The 13,497-nt window shown below is 34.1% G+C and overlaps 1 protein-coding gene across 3 annotated transcripts in view; it reads right to left on the bottom strand.

Annotated features, from left to right (window-relative positions):
- LOC116167960 overlaps positions 1–13,497 on the bottom strand; it is an 89,259-nt gene that overhangs the window by 33,335 nt on the left and 42,427 nt on the right. For all 3 annotated transcript variants that reach the window (XR_004144677.1, XR_004144678.1, XR_004144676.1), the window contains exon 5: positions 3,235–3,366. The gene's annotated coding sequence lies outside the window, so the exon portion shown is untranslated. The remainder of the gene's footprint in view (positions 1–3,234; positions 3,367–13,497) is intronic.

Here is a 13,497-nt window from a genome sequence, read left to right as displayed (position 1 = left end):
AAAATTGAAACGAGCTAAGTCGGGTTTTCAGTTCGTTTGGGTCGCAAGTTTGTTTGAGCAAAGCTTTGTTTATTTATTGACTGTATCCTTTATGTGATAAGATACATGAAAGACCACAAGAAATCGCTAAAATTGCAAACTCCCTAAGGTTTAGTTGTGATTTTTTAATGTGTTGTTACCACCACTACCCAGTAGTGTATATCCAAGTTTGCAGCTTCGAAAGACCTGATGTGATAATTTTATAGGAAAAGATCTTGTAGCAAATGTAATTAGCTTTAATTTAAGCACGACGACTGTAGGCCACATACTTTACTCACAAATCTTAAAAAAACGGGGAAAATGCCCTATTTAGTTCTCTAAAATGTGAGACGGATGTGACGAGCCAATAACAGGAACCCCTGCAGGAACCTAACTATGGAAAAAAACCAGGAAAAAAACTTACCCTGCATAATAATGATTTTTTTCAAAATTTTTTTATTTCTATGACAAAAATTTTTAGGTCAAATTTGCTGCCCCCTAAAATCAGTCCATGAATCAAAAGTAACAACAAACCAATTCTCGTTTGTTTCACAAATTCGGCCCCAATTTGTACTTTATTAAATGCAGATCGACATATATGCCATTAGACTTTAGCGAACCATTAAAAAAATATATTAGGTTTCCGGGTTTTTTGACATTTTCTTTTTACCAAAATAAAGTAAGCAACTGATTAATGCACTATTTTCCCCATTTAATACTTTCCTTTTTCTATATTTATTCCTTGTAATCTACGATTCTACGCGCATCTAAAACAATCCATCCTCAACATCTGGAGAAGAACGTGTAATATCACCATATTCCACTAAAAACATCACTACTGAGCGGGAGTGATTTTCCCTCGGATTTTCCCCTCCAAAACCGACTTTAAAATATTAACTAGCACCATATCTTTTAAAACACACCAAAGAAAAGATCTCGAAATTGACAGTAGATTTCACCGCAATGAGGACATCTCGTCTCAGTAATTAGAGGTGGATCGTTTTAGATTCCCCACCGTTATTTGTACAGTTAACAGTCAAACCACTTCTTGGGAAGAATTCTATTGAAATATGAAATTACGAATAGTAAATTGGATACGTTTCCCTGACATTTTTGTAAGAGGTTTCCTACCGGAATGGCTATTACGAGTCCAATCTGTCCATCTGCCCGTTCCTCTATTGTACATATCTTCAACTAATTTATTGGAAGATGAATAAATCGACTATACCTTGAAATGTATGGTAGGTGAGATTGTGACAGCCTGGTCGGGGTTCTTACAAATTTAAATCTTATCTCATGTTTTGTTTTTTTCCTTTCTGATTAGCTATATTTAAGAAATCCTTTACAACATGACGCACAAAAAATGTTTGCCACAATATAAGAATGCAATAGTGTCTATTTCGGGCATAGCATTATATGAAATGTCAATTTTAATGAAACGTTTAGTACAAAAGGGCAATTTCGAAACATAAGCGACATTCCGTTGACGTAAATAGGTAATTCATAGTAGATATATGCAAACTTTTCACTCGTAGCTCTGCACCCCTCGCTTATGAAAAGGCACCAATAAAAAGTTTAGAAATTATTACCGTATGGCGTATATCTTTCGCCATTTCCGTTTCAATTTAATTAGAAGTGACGGTAGCCGCATTTGCATTAATTTTATGCCCCTTCAGATAAAGATAAACGAAACAATTTGTTTAGTTGGGATAAATAAAACCTATTTAAATCCCTAAAAGTTTTATGTAACCGAGCGATGGCTAAGATTTAATTAGAATGGTGCCGCGTTGTTCATTAAACTCGCGCGAAAAGTTCGTTTGTAATTACTTCTAGAATAGAAAAATAATGAAATCAATTGAGGGCATCTCCGCGAAAAACAAAAATTGATTAAAAAACGATGCGACGTTTAAAATATTCCCCATTTTATTTTATAATGCAAATCAACTACTACCCCAGATTACATAAAACTTGTACAAGGAAGAATCGCTAACTTTAGAGAAATTTAATAACTTTTTAACTTTATTCTCCAATTCCTTTCCGAATGGCGGGATGAACTTTTGACTTTAAGACTTACAAATGCTGTCTGACTCAATATCATTACTTAAACTACGTTTCGTTTTGGGTTTCTGCAATTTTAATCTTTGCAGTTTAACAAAGGAAATGTATTGAAAATTTTAAGCGTTATTCGCCTTTATTTCGGCGCGCAAAAATTATTCTTAAATGACATTAGATGCTATTCTCCTTTTTCTCTCGTCCCGTCCGAATCGACAGTGACGGCGTAATGCAATTAGTATTTACGTGCGATTTGAAGGGAAATTTCGTAAGAAGCGGAAATTACAAAATTAAATTTCTTTGACGGCGTAAGCGTCTTCGTGAAAAACTTTAAAAGTGTCAGCCACCATGCAGTGGTCTCGCTGGAAAATTGCCAGCGGCTGTGTATTGTTATTTCCTTGTAAAATATAGATAAACCTATAAAGTACCCATGTCACCTTAACGCTGAAGGTATCTGAATATGTAATAACCGTAACATCTTTTGTTTGCAAATTGCATCACACTTTTATTGCACTGTATATGTGCATAAACTCGCATAAATTTTTCTCGTCATGCTTTATGTGCGCGGATTAAAGTTAACGCAGTTAACCTAAATTCAAGAATATATATTTAGTGTAGCTTTCGCGGTTTTTGCTAATAATAATTTATGGTGGTACACTACAATAAATATATCTGTTTGGAAATGAAACAACCAAACTTGAATTTTAATTTCTGTTGGTACAAGTAATTGAAAAAACATTTCCAAAATACGTTATGCCTCACCAAAATTTGACGCATATTTCCTATTAATATTTCGTTAAGGCTGGTTTAAATTTACAGCGCTGCTAACTAAAATAATGTAGCGAATATTTCAGAAATCTCGATGGACATCGAGGTACCATGAAAGATTAGTCATCGGCGATAAAGAACGAAGGCGGATGTAACGCAATCTTTCCGGAAAATATTACGTGTTGTGTTCTAGACCGTTCGCGAAGACTCGCGAGCACTTGAAAACAGTCGAATTGCATTTTAGGACAGTTTCAATTTCCAAGTTGAAGTCATAAATTGTGTATTTGAAAGTGATAAATAATATTTTAACTGTTACAAATCAATTCATTTCAAGACGGTTACAAATTTTATTAATTGCAAATAAATAAATTTAAGTTGCAATAATTTTGTACTCACCCAAAGAAGCGACTACTCTCGTCACTAGCAGTGTCCGGAATACCCTTTGTCCAGGAGTTCTTCGTTCGCAATTCTTCGCTCTCAATTCTTCGACGGCTCAATTTTTCCATTGGTATCTCTTAGGCCGCAATTCTACGAAAAAGAAACTCTTAGTACGGCATACGGCAATTCATTTCTTTATCATTACTCTTATGTATACTACTGCATGAAACTTGAAATTATTTATTGAAATATACTTTTTCGTATACTAATGGCAATACAAAATAAAGCTAAGGACTTTCACGATAAGGAAATTTCATTAATGTTAATTTTCCCATTTTTGCTGATGATCAAAACGTTTGATCAATAAATGAAATTATTTTGGTATTAATATTATTATTATTATTGCATAATTGATTTCCGTATTATATTCAAAAGGATGTAAACAGCTTTTATCCACATTCACAATCTACGTTTTGGTAGCACCAGTTCTTATTAGAAATAAATTGTCTTATTCTTTGCTATCGGCTAGCATATAAAATTATCTATTAATTTTCAAAACTGAATTACCTTCCTCTGTAATTACAGAGTAATTTTTTATTGGTTAGTGTCTTTCTTACTACCAATCCCATATGGTCTTAAAGGTGGTTAACCGTTTAAAAAAAATGCACGATCAGCTGTTTCCACAGTACGAGTTTATCTTATGACGAGTTCACTAATGTAATTCAATATAGCCCATTATGGATGTGAAACAGACTCGAAGGCGACATGGGTGATTGAAAAACACAAGCTGTACACAAAAAATAACTGTGTACCATTCATTAAATGCGCGTTTCTTGGCTGCAATCATCCAGATAAATTCTTTACCAAAAATCGTTACGAAATTTTCTTTTTCGTGCCTACGTTATGTCAGCCATCTTATGTGAAACAAAAAAATTCAACATTATTCTTGTAACTTTTATTATTCGTATAATTTAAGGGTTTAGTAATTTGTACAAAACCAAATTATACCACAGAATATAGTAATGAAACCAATATATTCTACACAGTACCAAATAATATGAACGTCCAGCTCTCAGAATACAAGTGTTACTTCTCTTTAAATGTTATTTTTAAGTTAATTCTACAACTGAAAGATCCAATGAAGTTCTATCTGTAATCCTATCTTAACTCTACCGAGTTTTATGTCAAACAGTAGGTAATCCCTCCCGAATTACTGTATTCGATAAATCATTTTAGGGATTAAATACTCAAACGATTTATTGGGAAACATAAAATGAAACTTACTGTCAGAAGTACTAAATAAAATCATGAAAAAAACGACGAAACTCAGCAGATGGGCGAATTTATTGCCTAACTAAATATGAAAACGTAGATAATCCGCAAAATTTAACAATTTCGTAATGCATTTTAATTATTTATGTGACATATGCGAGTATAAATTTTTTTCGCGTAAATGAAACGCCTCAAATTGAAATGTGTCGCCAAATATCAGCAATCCGCTCTCGATCAAATGGACGATTTAAATCAAACCCTAAAAGAATATCTGTACGTCGCTTAATTAACTTAGCATGAACTCCAGTTAACTATTTGCTAGCCGATTAAATTATTTTCTCATTAATCGACATTCCCATTTCGAGACGTAAAGTTTTACAATTTGAAAGACTGAATTTCGCTAGTGCCAAATTCAATTTTCTAAACGGAGTACAATTTCGACCTAAGTCTACTCCATACGAAATGGCTTCTTTAATTAAGCAAACATTTTTTCTTAAAAAGGTCAGGCTGTAAAAAGTCAATGATGTAGTTTTTATAGGGGTCGTAGAAAAATTAGTTTTTTGTTCCGTGATGCCATTTGAAGTACTTAAAGAACGAAAAGCTCATCAACAGAAGGTGCATACCTAACCAAATTGTGTAATTGGGGTAAGATTTAACCCTTCCAAAAATGCAATCTGTGTCTACTTATATCAAACGGTTGATTTAACTACATTTGGCCCCTAATTATCGGTGTCATAACTACTCTTGTGATTATCATCTAATTTAATTTAATTTTTATATATTAGATTAGCAGCAATTATAACTAGCACTTTTGAAAGGTAATTATACCTACATTCATGTCTATTATATTACAATGCAATTAAGTATGGAAACTGACACTGTTACCAAACAAGAGAAAACCAAGTTTTATCTAACAGTTTTTAAATTTCTGCAATTCTAATTTTATCCTTTTAAATGTTTGCTGAATTAATTTTCTTCTTAATTCTTAATTAATAAAAATGAAAGGTGCACGGATAGAAAAATGTCGTAATTAGTGAAACATTTCCATATGCCTTAAATCTTTTAGTAGCGGACAGGTTCCCTTAAATAATACAGTCCTTTACTTATTATCGTAAAATTTTCAGATTCTTCTCTGCGCGCGGTTAGGCCTCAGTGAAGGTTTTTCGACTATAATTATTCAACTTCAAAGGCTTCCACCTTAAACGCGTATACAAAAAATGTATCTTTCTTTCACAGATTTATGTCCGTAAATGACTGACGAAATGATGAAAGCATTGCGTATTTTATGCTAAAAAATCTGATTTTTCACATTCAACATCCATCACTGTGTCAAATCTCTTTTAGATATTTTTCGGTATTATGCGAAATTCTTTCACTTAAAATGATCTAACATCCCTTTCTTGGTGCAGTTCACGTTTGAAACTGATTCTGAAAATGGAAGGGTTTCCTCTTTAATTGAAGAAGACTGCAGATGAAGCGGAGACAAACCAAAAAATGTAAATAGAATAGGGTAATTTCTTGATTCTACATCGTTGCTTCAACTTAACAACCCTAACATATAATTTGTTTGGTGTAAGTAGCTTGGAAGCACGTTGAATTTTTAGTGTGCTCAAAAAATTCTAATAAATCAATTATATCAGGCACTACAATTTGTGGTAAAACATTAACCATTTATTTCATTTTTATGCGAATGGAATATGAACAGGAATTCGTACACGCGAAAAACCACCGCATTAAATACTTCATCAAACAATGTGCTAAACTATTCGAAATAATGGGCTAACAAAACTCGACGAATTTTTGTACAACGGAATAAATTTTTTATTAAGGGAAAAACGGAAATTTTACAAATTACGAACTAAATTGGGAGCACGTGTATTTGCAAGTTATACAAAATTTATTATCCCCGATGTCGCCTTAGTTTCCCTCCTTTTAAGTGTAAATTCTCGGCAGGAACATTAACGTAAATATTTCGACTGTGAGCTCTAACTAAGGAATAATTGAGAGCTTAGTTATATCGGTGGATTCGTATTTTATGGATATCTTTGCTTGAGACTCGTAAATATGATAAAAATGCGAGAGAGCTCACTTCTACATGTAAAATAAGATTTTCTCTCTACAAATTTTACGTTTCCATATTTCAGAAACGCCCAATGCAAATCAGGAAAAATACTGAAAGCTCTGTTTGTAAGTTTATTAGAATAAGAAAGCGCATTTTCGTATCCTTTAGTTAAATTTATAAAAGGAAGAATTAAATTTCATTACCATGAAAAATTAAATTTACTTTGATAAGACAATCTGAAACGAAAAATAAACTAATTTGAATTTTGCTTAGTCTTAAGACTTATAGCCTTTTGGTTTTACGTTGTCTTTCACATCAATATATAGATCATATAGCTTTGACTAATGATAAACTAGTTTCCTTGAATCTTTACCCCTTTGTGATAGCGTGCAGTTTATAAAGTGGAATTATAAAAATTCGTTTAACTGGCACATGACTTACGCAGTGGTTGAAAAACATGTCTTATACATACATACATAATCCCAACTATAGCACTCAGGTATACCTTCCCTGATAATCGACATAAGTTTTGTATGTTTTTTTTTCTAATAACGTATAAAATAAAGTAAAGCTCATGGGTTACTCCTCAAAAAAAATTTTTTGTTCTTGAGGCTATCGATTATGACAGTTTTTGTTATCATCAGGCCGTAGCTAAAATCGTTAATGTCCTTTAATCGTTTGTGTAAACTATTTACTTAACTATCGCCATACCTAATTTTGCACGAGCATCTAGTAAAGGAGGTCTTTAAAATTGCGACGATCTGATATTGCAAAGAAATATAGAGAAACACAGCTGCAATACTTCCGAGAAGACGTGTTGAAAGCTATCGCAACATCGCCAGTGAAATATCATCTATTCGAACAGCTGGTACTGCTTACATTGTACTAAAAAACAATCTTAATTGACATATAAAAAGAAGGGGTATCAATTGAAAGTAACTACAAGAAAGTGACAGTGGTTGCATGAAGTATTTTTGCTACATCCAGAGATTACATCTAGAGTGTCTCAGCGACACAGTATCAGTGAAAAGAAAATTCTAGAATGATTTTAAGAAATTTCAAATGACATGAGAGGAAGATGATTTACTAAATCAATCAAATTTTATTGATGTAGTTTTTACACATAGGTCATTACAAAACAAAACCTAAAATGTACCTATGTGTTTCTAGGCTCAACCTTCTGTATCCGAATATCCGTTCTGTGAACCTTAGAATTTTTATTACAGGACTTTGTACTTGTGTTTCTTTTGTTTAATAATGAATGTTTCTAATCTCAGGTTGTCTTTGAATTACCTATGTGTCCATTTGAATTCCAGGTTCAATTTCATTCATTTCTTATGTCAGATTTTTCCTTTAAATTTGTGGTATCCGAATGGTATTTCTGATTTGTTTCAAAACTTATGTAGCATTTCCGTTGGAATTTACGGGATTTCATGGCGGCCTTCAAAACTTTTTATACGTTGAGTATTTAAAGTCAGCGTCAGGATTTTTCGTTGTGTTGGATCCAACCATGCCAGTAGGTGTCTGTGGGGTGGTATTTTGAGTTCGATGTTTTGCTCTCACAGCATTATATTACTACTTTTCTAAGATTTACACTGATGCAACTCAGATTATTTCACATTCCAAGGCCTCATGTCTCGTTCTGTTGTAACGAATATTCTAGAAGTCCAGATAGCCATCGAAGAGCCGTAAAAGATTAGTCACCGGCAGTGATAAGTAACGAAAGCGTAACGAAATACGACTTGAGATGTACTCGGAAATTCCCGCAAATGTTTTGGAGACTTTCCGTTTGCTATTAAGCGAATTGTATCGCGTTTAGTAGTCAGTTCCAACATCGATGCCAAAGTGAAATATAAAATTTTAGTGATAAATAGTTCGCGCTCGTAAATTCATTGCTACTTAATTGTAAATTCACGTAAGTTCGCGCTCTAGTTCGCGCTCGTATATTAATTGCTAATTAATTGTAAATTCACGTAATTAATACGTTACACTATCTCACATTTGAGAACTCATCTTTTATCAAATAAAATCGTGATGGTGGTCAGTTGTATAGGTATTTATGAGATTCAAATTATATTATGATACATTATGTAATAATGTCATTGGAAAAGTTTTCATGGGATAACGTAATAAAGTTGCTAAATTAAACGTTTTACCTATGAACACGACACGATTGGGTAAGAAATAATTTCAGGATCCTAATGGATTGTCCCAAAGCGTTACAACTGTACATGTTTTGCTACAGTCTCTGGGAATGTCGCAAGGGGCGTTTGCTAAATTTAATCATCATTTGCGTTTCGCAAGATTATAAATCTGAGCGTGATCGTACATACACTTCCTTTTAAAATACCTAACGCCCCTTTTACATTTGGCAGATACCACTTTTTATTTTCTCTCTTATAAACTTAATTAAACTCATTGAAGCCGTGGGGTCTGTTATGATAATTGGGCCAAATCGTTAAAATACTAAACGTTTAGCTTGTAATGTACTAACTAATAAGCTGTAATTGAGCTTTAATGTTCCTAATTTGAAATTCACGCGCTAAACATCCTTTTAGCGTTTCAACGTGCATTAAGTATCTACGCATACTAAAATAGTCGATTTAAGAGATTTAAAGAATATGGTCACGGAATATTCCTAGAATTAATTACAATATTGAAGCGCCGGCAAACAGTAAAAAAATCCACACACTTTTTATTCGGCACGAAAAAAAGTCTAAAATTGCAGCTTAAAATTAAAGCTTACAGTCATGCGGCATTAAGGTTAGATGCTAAAGTTTAATGCGAAAGCACGGATTCCCAAATGGGATACTTTTAGAAGCTGAAGCATAATTTTCCATTCCGTTTCACTGAGGTATCGTTTGCATAACATTTTCTAAAAGGGTCCATGTGCAAGATATTTTTTGTAAGCTTGAGCGTGCTTAAAACAAAAAAAATCGGATGCATATTTCTCCGTTTAAATGAAGCCTCGCGCTTTCATTTTGAACTGTTTTCGTTAGAAAATGTTGCGTAAAAATTTTGGTAGCGTAAACAATGGGTTATCGCGAAAACATCCTTTCATTCCTTAAAAGGTTGGAAATTCTACAGGAAGTACGCCTCGCGGTGCCTTAAGGTAATTGTCATTCAAAATACCCTCCAGTTTCACAAATACATGCTACCGAATAATTTGATTTATGACGTCCGACTACCTGCGGTAACTTAGTTAATTGCAATTAAAATCAAGTGCAGATTCCGGCAACCCGTTCGAAAAATAATTTGAATAGTCGTGCACATTTGTGGGGTATAGTTCTAGAAGTTCAAGACTATTTGAGCAATCTAAACCTACTTTTGTACGGAAAATAATTTTTGTTTGCTCGATCTTAATTTGCATTTCCTTCATATAAGAAACTTATTTTTGAATGCTCATCTATGAGTAGGCCAATGTAATCAGTATTCGTGACAGAAATGGATAACATAGTATGTTACATACACAAATATGTCCCGAAACCAATATGAATTAACATGAAAGGATGGGGATATTGATGGGGTCTTCTCAAACAAGTGTGATTAACCCTTTACTGCACTTTTCAGAACTTTTACTAAGCTTAAAGCAACATCAAGTGCTATACGAGATGATTGCGGCGTTTATAACAATCTTTCTAGATATCTTCGTAGCATAAAACGTATACCTATGATCTTATGAAAATATTCTGAGGCTCTTCACAGACTTTCATGAAAATCTATTCCACAATCATCTGTTTGGGAGCCAGTTACTACCATCTCGCATATAGAAACATCTTCTTAGAATTCCGGTCAATCACACCGTTTACCTAGGCAACGCTTCCGTTCTTTCGAAAAAGTCAAAAATTGGATAGATTCGTGGATCGTATCAAACGACATATCATTTTTTCGAGATGGTATCTGATTATAGACATAAAAATGCGGAAAAGTAGTTGCCAGCGATGGATAATATTTATTATTTAAATAAATGCTTCATTTTCATGAAAGGTTCCGGTTTTTAAGTTGCACTCCTTTGTAAAAAAAGAAAATTAATCGTTAATTTGGGGTAATGGAGAGGAAATGAGAGAAAAATTGGTGAAATTTCAAGCAATCAAATTTTAATTTTTATCCTATTCTTAGTGGTACAGTACAACCTCGATAATCCGAATACACGCTAGTCCGAAATAATTTTGTTCCTCGTAACAACGATGACACCCCTGAAGACGTTGAAAAGAATAAAGTTTATTTCTTAATGCTTGTGTCCAAATTTATTATTTTCACTAGTTTCGCGATAATCGGAAAATTTGATAATCCGAAAGGTCGGTGGTCCGTATCTATTCGGATTAACGAGGTTGTACTGTATATAGAAATACGATATTACTCGGTCGGAGGCGATCCTTTATGGAATAAGCTTAAGACAATATGAGAAACCCTCGTCAAAGATTTATCAAAATGAGCAAGTAATGCTTTTTTGATAAACATTGTATTTGTTAATGTAGGTCGAATATTAGCAGGAAAAATCTGTTTATCAACATTCATGTAGGAAAAAGTATAAAATGGGCATGATACACAGCAGCAGCAAGCGCAAAATGTTTTACATTAAAAGCATATCAGATGTTTGATAACAATTGGTTGATATTCATTTCGCAAAAGAAGCAAATAGATTATTGTAGCGAAGTGGTGGACGAGGAAACATGTTTGATGCACTACATCGAGGGGTTATAACAAATAGTGTATTGTCCAATAAGTGGCTCGATTTCAGACGACGAGTGCTTTTCAAACGTGTTGGGCACTTTTCTTTTTATAAGATTGCAACTACAGGTTGTATTTTATTGACGAAACTTACAATAATTGAACCATAATACTGATTCGTTGAAACAGAGATCATAAAGCTCTACGAGTAATGGTCAAAACCGACCTCTACAGGTTAAGTTAATTGAATATGGCGCACATTGCCTCTGAAATCGATAGTGATACAGTTTAGTAGGCTGGTTGTGTGCATTTCTGTTACAGAAAAAAACACTTGCTCAAATCCTATCGTATTCAGAATGATTGTTAAAACTACTGGTCGCGTAAAGCATTTTTTGTGTTACACGGTTACAACGAAATTCATCTCCCATTGAAACACGATATCGGCAAATGAATGACGCATAAAGGATGTGTAGGAACATTCAAGTTAACCAAAGAGAAAAAGCCACTTTATTTCCTTGATGCAAAAACGTGTGTAACCGAAAACTTCTCCTTTATCGTGCTTAATGGAAAAAGTCCTGGGAGAATAACAGTCGTCAAACAATCTGACAATATGAATCAAGATCAAGGTTTGTTATTCGCTGTGTGAAGCAATTACTCTTTTATTACTTCCCCTTTCCGCAAATATTACTGATTTCTCGAATTCGCCCTCGCTTTGGCGCGTTTCTTAGCGCTCGAATCAGATTGAAACTACGGTAGTATTAAAACAAAAGGATCTACGATGATAAAATTACGTATAAAACTCCTACTTTTAGAGATAAATAGTAAGCCCTAGCAAATAGAATTTTAGGAAGGCTGTATAGCCAAAGCGGATCTTCGAAATCTATCCAAGAAGGTTAAAGTTTGTTCAGGTTTAGCAAATTTAGTTTACTTTTCTAAATTAGAAAGTAATTAGAACGGAAACTGGCATCGTTTCTGGTTTTCGTACGTCTTATTAGTTGGGGCCGCCGCAGTACAGTATTTCAGTGTAATGAGTTTATAAAGAAGGAAAATCGCATAAAGGTTTCTAAACGAGTGCATGACACACGGTCCTTTGTGAGAAACATCACCGAGGAATCAAATTCGGAGGGTAGACACAAAATGGAATAAAAAACAAAATTCAATCTGGCGGTAAATGCAACAGAAAATTACATATCTTCGGGAAAATACCTTCTTACTATAGCTTAACGGAAAAGAAACTCGCCCCGCATATGAAAAGAAACTAGCTGAGCATGCCCGAATCGCATTGTAATTTAGAATGCATTTCAGATTGCGATGATCGAGATCCTATGCGCGATGCTTTTCTTCTAAATCATATTAGTTAAGTTTTCGACGAGTTTTCCTTAATTGCGGAGTCGATCAGATCCACTGATTGCACAAAGAATCGAATATGCTCGGCTCTTGCAAGTGCGAGATTATTAAAGTTTATAGTAGAGTAGGTTTACGCCCGCCGCTTCAAAGTGCCACATTTCCAATTAGAAAGAATCGTTAAGCTCTATTTGTTTACGTTGAAGCTTGTGAGAAACCCCATTTTAAATAGGATATACGCGGAAATTAAGACGCTATTAGAAAATGGATGGGCTGTTTCAACGTAGTCTTTGGAAGTCAACAATATATCTGTAACGCGAGGAGTTGAAAGCATGACAAACACTAATGCGCATTAAGTGATTTCCAAGGGCTGTAATAACATTACATCGTAATTGAAACAGTAGATACCGCTTTTAGCGTCTTCGTAAAATATGTAACATACAAAAAAGTACGCCGTGGTAAGAGCCGCGCACGTTGGGCGTCTTCCTCATTATCTTCCGTCATTTATTTACTTAGGAAGTGGCTATTGTAAGAATAGTTAATGGCAAGTTACCAGTCGATAGTGTGTGATTCACGCCCTTAAGGCAATTGGGACTGATTATGTGAAGGGAGATGGTTGTACACGTGTGGTTTCCTACACAAACACCCCCTACTTTTCCTGGACGTTAACTGCTAGGCACTAATGCAATACTTGCTAGGTATAACCCCTCATAAAGCATCTGTTTATGGTTGGTTTAATGATGTTTAGCATGTGGAAAGGGAGAACGTGGAGATAATTTACTTAATGACAAAATGAGCCTGCTGCAGAGAGTGGGTTAGTTTCTAAACGGTAAAATAATTATATGACCCAAAAGTTCTTGTCAGAACTAAATAAGAATGAGACAAATTGTAAAATTTATGAGGGGGAGGGGGTGATTGTATAACAGTTAATT

This window comes from Photinus pyralis, unplaced genomic scaffold (assembly GCF_008802855.1).
Source record: "Photinus pyralis isolate 1611_PpyrPB1 unplaced genomic scaffold, Ppyr1.3 Ppyr1.4_LG4, whole genome shotgun sequence".
NCBI lineage: Eukaryota > Metazoa > Arthropoda > Insecta > Coleoptera > Lampyridae > Photinus > Photinus pyralis.
Note: the sequence above shows the minus strand (reverse complement) of the source record. Positions and strands in the feature narration are given on the sequence as shown.